The following is an 8,053-nucleotide window of genomic DNA, read 5'->3' on the forward strand; positions in this document are numbered from 1 at the left end:
TCTTCCATTATTCTCTCCCAACTTCAACGACCAATTGAGTTCAAACTTTCACAGATTGGTTATTTTGTGCATTGCTGAGACACCATGTGAGAAGAAAAGAACTTTGGTCCTTGACAATTACCAATAGTGTCCAGTGCCTTTAAGACAACAGAAAATACACCGAGCAGTCATTTTACTAATATGAATAATTATTGTTGTAAGACCTCGTCCTATGTTGATACAAACACTAATGTTTTCAAATTAAAGCACACATTTGCAAAGTAGTTCTGCATACTGTGTACATGGCACTATAGTACATTGTGTACCAACACCCGGCAAATGTTGTAGTGTACAGTTCGTCATACAGTGAATGTTTCTGCTAGGCATTATGCACAGCAAAATGTTACACTGAACATGTTTTATACACAACACACTGAATGCTACTGAGTAAAAAAAAATGATGATTTTTCAGTTACATGTATGCAAACCCTGATACAATTTGTTTACCATTGTAAGCTGCTAATACGGGAAATCATTCACTGCATGTGTGTCTGTGTGTACTGTGCATATGTACAGGTACCTCCAGTGACAGCTCTTCATATCGGGAGACGATAGCCGGACGTTGTGTATTATATGAATGTATTTCAACACCCCTACATGTACAATGTTGTATATTCCGACAGCATACGTACATGTCAGAAAAAACCTGTGATTTACAGGGATTAGGGTTAGGGTAAGGGTTAGGGCTTTAGGGTTATGATTTCCTAGGAATAGGAGAATACACCACGGGGGTGTTGGAACATGTTTCGGAACGTAGGGGTGTCAGAACGTAGGGGTGTCGGAACGTATAGGGCTATCAGAACATACATTAGTGTAACCACCAATCCGCCTTGTTTTCTTCAAAATCACACCAGGAAGGGTGAACAGCCTAATACTTCACAGGGTAGGTAACAGTGGCAACAGACCGTATTGAATATGACGTCACCGTTTCGAATATCTGCCCTACAACATGGCTTCTGTGCCCGTGTGCGTGCGGGCGTGTGTGCGTGCATGTGACATCAAACCGAGGATGCTGCGTGCTTTATTGATGTACGTGTAAGCGTTTGGACGCGCATATGGATTGCCCTACAAGATGGAGACTTTCATAGCAAAAAAGGGGTTTTTCAATGCAGTCTATTGCCCAGCCTCAATGTTCCTTGTCATTGCCTTGGTGCCCCTGGTGACAAACTAATTGTACAGTGTAGTACCTTTCTACCTCCATGGTTTTACACACTGTATACCCTTTCATACCTTTGTCCAGTACATACTATAGAACATGGCGAAAGGCTTTTAAGCTCTCAGACACCTGAAGTGATCAATGCAAATTGCTGCACAGCAGCCAGGGAAGTCGCAGATCGCCCCAGCCAAGGTCATTATCAATTTTACACTTCAAGCCTAAACCGCCTTCAAAGTGGGAAGTCAACTATAAAAGCATTGTATTTAATACAATACTTAGTGTTTGATTTGATGCCGACAAAAAGCAGAGCAAATAATTTTTTAGCGTGGAAGTAAAATTAATATGTAATTATGCACCATTTCGGTTTGTCTTCTTCACCATGATGTACTGTGAATAAAAATCACATTTCCCACACAATTGTATTGAACGGCAGTAAATGGACGCTTAAGTGAACATTCTGTACAATTATTTTGTCAGCAATTTCAATGACTGTCAGAAAAATTTGATGGCTTTTTTTGAACGAGGGTCAATTTCAAAGGGACGCTAAATGCAGCGAACACATACTGTAATTTTGCCCAGCACAGGAAAATTGCGCTTATTAATTAGCAACAACCAGGGTTAGCGACATTATTACCAGGTGGTTTGTATGGCTGGGTCACTGCTGTTAAAGCATTTTGCTGTTGTTGTTGGGCAATTTGCTTCTAAAGCAGCATTGTACCAAGCAGGTGACAAACTCGTACTTAACACAGGTGCCACCTTTGAAGCAGTGAAATCAAAATTAAAATTGAAAAGGAATTTTCAAGTCAATAATAATTCCGTAAAAGATACTATAATATTCTTCCAAGGATGGATTGCGGGGAACTTAATTTAATTGGACAAACTTGTGTGCAGTGAGTACATGGAGTGAGTTGATGTGGAATTACGGATGTCATGGCCTCCGTTGCCCTGGTCTTGGTCTTGGCCCGAGGCTAGCACCCATCAGAAGTTCCCCATAGACTCTAGGATTTTCCAATAAGATATTGCGTGTCAGATTTGAGTATTGTCTGGCACTGTGACGTTCTTGATCACAAGTTATTACTTAAATTTGAATTCCTCAGCGGTCGAGACAGTTGCTATGTATGTCCCATGATAAGGGGCAAGCTTTTGCGTAGTTACGTAAGAGATGGTGAACAGTTACACAATTCTGAATGGATGTGTATGGCACCATAGTACCAGGGTTTGCTCATCTGGAGGTTGCTATACAAAGGCTTGCCCTGAACCATTTGACATACATGTAACAACTGCCTCAGTCTGAGAATTCAAATGTAGGCGGTACATTGTGACTAAGCAAGTCATTGTACCACAGACATTATTCAAATCTAACTCGCGAATGGCTTGAATGAAGTGCCTTTGCAACTACAAAATTTATGCATGACCATGCCCCCACCCTCTCAAAGGTGTACACGTAGTGACTTAAATTGTTGATATCTTTATCAGGCCTTGAACTCGCTCTGAAAGGGGCGCAGCAATTTTCCTCTTGTATGGGGGCACTTCTACAGGGGAAAATGTGAATTTGTATTGGAACTTTGCAAAGGGCAAAAGGGTCATTCCGTGTCAAATCACCCCCAAAAAAGGCAATTTTAAACCCTACCCCCTTCAAATGTGCTCATATTTGGTTTATGGGGTAATCATGGCTCAACAAGCTCAAATTTTAAATTTCAGCTCCATCCGATAAATGGTTTCCGCGCTACGCAATGCTCTTTCTTGTTGATTTCGGTCAAAATGCGCCTGACCTCTGACATTCAAACAACTATAAATCTGTAACCTTTGGGTCAAATTGGTTGAAATTGGTGTCTTTGGAAAGGAAATTGTGTAAGCTTTCCAAATTTGTCTATTTTTTTTGTAGGAACATGTTTAGGTATGATAACCTTTTTACCGACCTCTACTTTGACCTTGAATTTGACCTTGTGGATCATGTGACCCGGCAACGAACTTCGGTGAAAACTTACCCTTATATGTTTTCTCCACAATATCAAAAATTTAGAGATATAATATTTTTGGCTTGCTTTCAAGCTCCACTCAAAGTTGTCCTACTTCACTTTTCCTGTGCTAAGTATGTATCCATGTACATGTCCATACGTATGTATATGATGATTTTGCTTGGGGACCATAGCCTTGCTTGATATACATGCGTATGATGTATATGTACATGTACTTTGCATATGGATAGGCAAGTAGGGCAACTTTGAGTGGAGCTTGAAGGCAAGTAAAAACTATAGTATTTCTAATTTTTCTATATTGTGGAGAAAACATATATAAGGGTAGGTTTTCACCGAAGTCTGCGCCTGGTCACGTGATCCACAAGGTCAAATTCAAGGTCAAAAGGTTATCATACCTAAACATGTTCCTACAAAAAAATTTAAAGACATATTTGGAAAGCTTACACAATTTTCTTTCCAAAGACACCAATTTCAACTAATTTGACCCAAAGGCAGAGATGCCAACATTGAATTTTAAAAAAGAGTAGCATCTCCCAAATGTTAAGGGCGAGCGCAGCTTGGGCTCCCTATACCGATCTTTCTATTACTCTCTACAATGCTAATTAGCTCATTTTCAGGCATTGTTGTGAAATAACAAATACCTGTATGCATCAACAGAACAGCTACAAATGTTTATAGTGGCCAGTGAAAAAAAAAAATGAAAAAAACCCTGATTTCCCTCATCTTCTGACTATGTTTCAAAAATACATGTAACATAAAAAAGGGTGGCCTTACTTAAATGTAACATAAAAAAGGGTGGCCTTACTTAAATGTTTTTGTTTTAATGATCAGAAACGCCACAACAAGCTATTGGGAGAGAGAGAAAAAAAAAAAAAAACGTGTCCGGATTTTGGGCAAAAAATACGTGTCCGTATTTTGGGCATTGTCTGGACATCGGCGCTACAATTACTGGTAGGAAAACATGGAAACTGTCTAGCTTAGACCTCACAGGCCACTCAGTTGAAGGTATTTTTGTTCAGATGGTCTCCTTTTTTTGTCGCCATTATTTTGTACTTTTTTTGCCAAGCTTCGATGAAGTACATGTACAGCCAGCGTGGGCACAATAATAGTGGATACATGAGGAATGAGGTTACTGTGACACGTTAGCTCACACACAACCTCATTCCCCACACACGTGTGCACTATTCCCCATCGTGTAATAGAGATCAATGGGTACGATCTTGCAGAAATGCACTAGCGTAAAAAATGCACACTCAGCCGGCCAGCCAGCGGGGGAGGGCACGCAACAATCATTACGTCGAGTACATTGTTCGAGTGAATTCGCCGCTATTATTCAACACTGCGTTCTAAAATTAAAAGTGTTTTTTTTCTTTTCTGTTACAATTGTTTTGATATTTTTCTTAATTTTTATTTCCACTTAATAGTTCATTAGTTGTTTGCATGTATTGTACGATTTAATAAAATTATATTGGGCGTCGTAGTCACGGCTCGAAATCGTATTTGCTACGCCCAAATCGTGTATGTTGGTATCTCTGCAAAGGTTACCGATTTATGGTCGTTTGAGTGTCAATGGTCAGGCGCATTTTGACCGAAATCAACAAGAAAGAGCATGCCGTAGCGCGAAAACCGTTTATCGGATGGAGCTGAAATTTGAAATTTGAGCTTGTTGAGCCACGATTACCCCATAAACTAAATTTAAGCAAATTTGAAGAGGGTAGGGTTTAACCCATTGGGTGATTTGACACGGAATGACCCAAAACAGCTATAAAGCACAGAGCACCATTGCAATTGCTGTGGATGCCATGGATAATTTTGAGGCTTTATGTACAGTGTATGTACTTATTATTGTTTTTGCTTGGTTTGAATACATTTGTCACATAATGTTCAACAGACATATCCAAGTGTCAATTAAGCACTTTTATTACTACACATTGTAGGATGTATGGCTATTGGACCCAACCCTCACTTTTATTACTACACATTGTAGGATGTATGGCTATTGGACCCAACCCTCACTTTTATTACTACACATTGTAGGATGTATGGCTATTGGACCCAACCCTCACTTTTATTACTACACATTGTAGGATGTATGGCTATTGGACCCAACCCTCACTTTTATTACTACACATTGTAGGATGTATGGCTATTGGACCCAACCCTCACTTTTATGTACGCTTTGAAGTGGCCTTTTGAGAAATGAAGCTGAGGTGACTGTATGAAGCGACAGCATGACATTAAAGCGCTTTTTAATAACAATACTAATAATAATAAAGACTTGTAATGAGCACGTTACATTGTATCCACCCTGCTGGGTGTTAAAGGAGCAGTAAAATACAAAAACAAACGCAAGAAAATAGACACAACTAAATTAGACCTTGAAAACCTGGCTACATGTATATCAAATGTAAGATCAGTTTTGAGAAGAGATTTGAGTTTTATGGTACAAAGACAAGATCTAAGATTAGTTGGTAGAGAGTTCCAGATGCCTTGGGCAACTTTAGGCATTCCAATAACTCTACTCTCTACTGAGAAAATACATTATGTGCCTCAAAATGCCACTGTTGTGGCGTTCTAAAGTGTAGGCATACATGTGATTTGTCTCCAGAAGTCATGCTTTTAATAGGAGGGTTTAATTATTGTGAACAATGCGAGTTTAACCAACAATGCTAATTGCAGGAAACCATGCACACGATGACTGATTACAAAGTGTAAGCCATCCACAAATGAAATGATGTCATATCCTACAGTTACATGGTACCATAAGATTGCACAGTGTACTGAGGATATGCAGGGCTCAATTTGATTATCACATTCACAACATTTTTTTCACAAAGATATTAACATTTAAGCTTTCTACCATCAATCTACTCACCCTCCGATTACACTTTTACACAATCTTTTTACTTGCACCTTGACCTAAGTTTGTAGCTTAGATTTGTTCTCATGACCAAGCACTTTTTCCCCCCCAAGTACGACTTTACTCCTCTGGAGGGATGTACTCATTGGAAGATAGATCTAGATGGATCGTGTTTTAATGTCACTGTTGGCTTTTGTGTTTTGTGTCATACACAGGGACGGAAGGTCAAAATTAGTTGCTTATTAAAAATTTGCTGTTGGAATACAATTCAGTTCGTGATGCAATTCACAGTCAAGAAAGATGGTACACAAGTCAAACATAACTAATTATAAATGCTCAACACTTTTAAAACAGACGGGGAGGAAAACCACACAAATAATTCAAAGAATTTATCCCTGTGTATCCGTATTATGCAGGAAAAACAAATTCTGAACCGAAGATACAAAAACATCAAGCCAGCTTGAAGTTTGAACCTTTTCATCTTCCCATTTATCTTACAGACAGAATAATCTGTAGCTGTTTATATAGTGTAATTAATATTAAAAAATCACTGGCCTTTTCATGGCACAAAGCAACATCTACTTTTACTGACTGATACTTGAGTCAACAAAACAGTGAAAGTTATCACTGATACATCAAACAGAACTTCCATTATTAACATGATTAACAATCAGATCTTAAGTTTTAGCAGGGAACGAATTCATCCAGCACTTGACTTTCTCAAAAGAGCAAAATATTTTGACAGAACAGACTTCGTGCAAATGGAATGCTAATTACGGAGTAGCAAATGATGATTCTTATTAAAGGTTGAGTAGCAACTTAAACATTTTACGTAGCATTTTGCTCTGCTACACATTACAACAATGGAAATCGTTCACTGTTTTAGCATGAAGATAGAATGAAGGTCCTCCATCACCTGATCATGCCATCCCTTGCATAAAAAAAACACTGCCTTGCAGCCCACACACACAGACACTGTGACAGAACAGACTGACCAAGTTGAGTTACACTTACACAGACGGCTGTGAAATCAGCAAGAAACATACTTGAAACAGGGGCACAAATTTAACACATGAATAATGTTCATTATTGACGACCGAAATTACGCTAGGGTTCTGATGTTTTCACAACCCAACCAAAGCAACATACACAAAATGGAACACTGTTTCAACACACAGCCAAATTCGCGGATTGACACTCCCCCCATCAGTCTCATTACTGAATGAAAAACTGAGTCAGTCATGCCGATGCGATTGTTTTGGGAAAAGCAACATTACAATCGGGGCTACAGACGGGACAATAAAACGTCCAACTGCATATTTTACGTCATTTAAACAACACATACTCACCTTACTCTCAGAAAAATTTGTCTCGAAGATTGACAACGTATGCAGACATAATAAAAATCCTAATTGAAACTGCAGTACTCCGTTCTATTTTCCCGGATGATCGCCATGTTGGATGTGATGATCATCACACGGTCATCTGTATATTGCGCATGCGTACATATGGTTAGGCTTCGGGATTTTGACACTTTATAATTTTCTGTTTAGGGAGTGAACTTTTGAGACGTAAAAATGTTTCACTAAAAGACAGCTGAATAACCTGAATTATGAACAAGAGAATCATATGAATGGCTTTTAATGGTTTACAATAATAGTGAGCTAAACATCTACACAAAGTATTGAGGGCCACTCAAAGATGGATGGAGATGCTCGATGATTAGTAGTATAGATTAATTAGTCTTGTCCCAAGACACAAGTGTTCGATATTGGATAGTGTACTACGCTACGCTCAGTTGTAAATCGCTAAAGCGCGCCCTCTTATAATTATACGGTGTCAATGTTGAGCACTTACGTCGTGGGCTAAGACTAATAGATTATCAGCATCCGGATCAGGGGCGCGGTTCTACGGAGGAGGGGGGGGGGGCGTAATCGGAGCTTTAGGCCGTATACGAATGTTTGGCGGCAATTATTATGCGCGTATCAGAAAAGTTAAAAACCTACTTTTGGACCGTGT

General features: G+C 39.2%; 1 protein-coding gene across 2 annotated transcripts in view; it reads right to left on the reverse strand.

Moving 5' to 3' along the window:
• Window positions 1–7,482, reverse strand: part of LOC117304113 (WD repeat and FYVE domain-containing protein 3-like) — a 98,743-nt gene extending 91,261 nt beyond the window's left edge. For both annotated transcript variants that reach the window (XM_033788613.1, XM_033788612.1), the window contains exon 1: window positions 7,384–7,482. The gene's annotated coding sequence lies outside the window, so the exon portion shown is untranslated. The remainder of the gene's footprint in view (window positions 1–7,383) is intronic.
• Between the last annotated feature and the right edge of the window lie 571 nt (window positions 7,483–8,053).

The sequence above is a fragment of the Asterias rubens genome, chromosome 20 (genome assembly GCF_902459465.1).
Source record: "Asterias rubens chromosome 20, eAstRub1.3, whole genome shotgun sequence".
Classification (NCBI taxonomy): Eukaryota; Metazoa; Echinodermata; class Asteroidea; order Forcipulatida; family Asteriidae; genus Asterias; species Asterias rubens.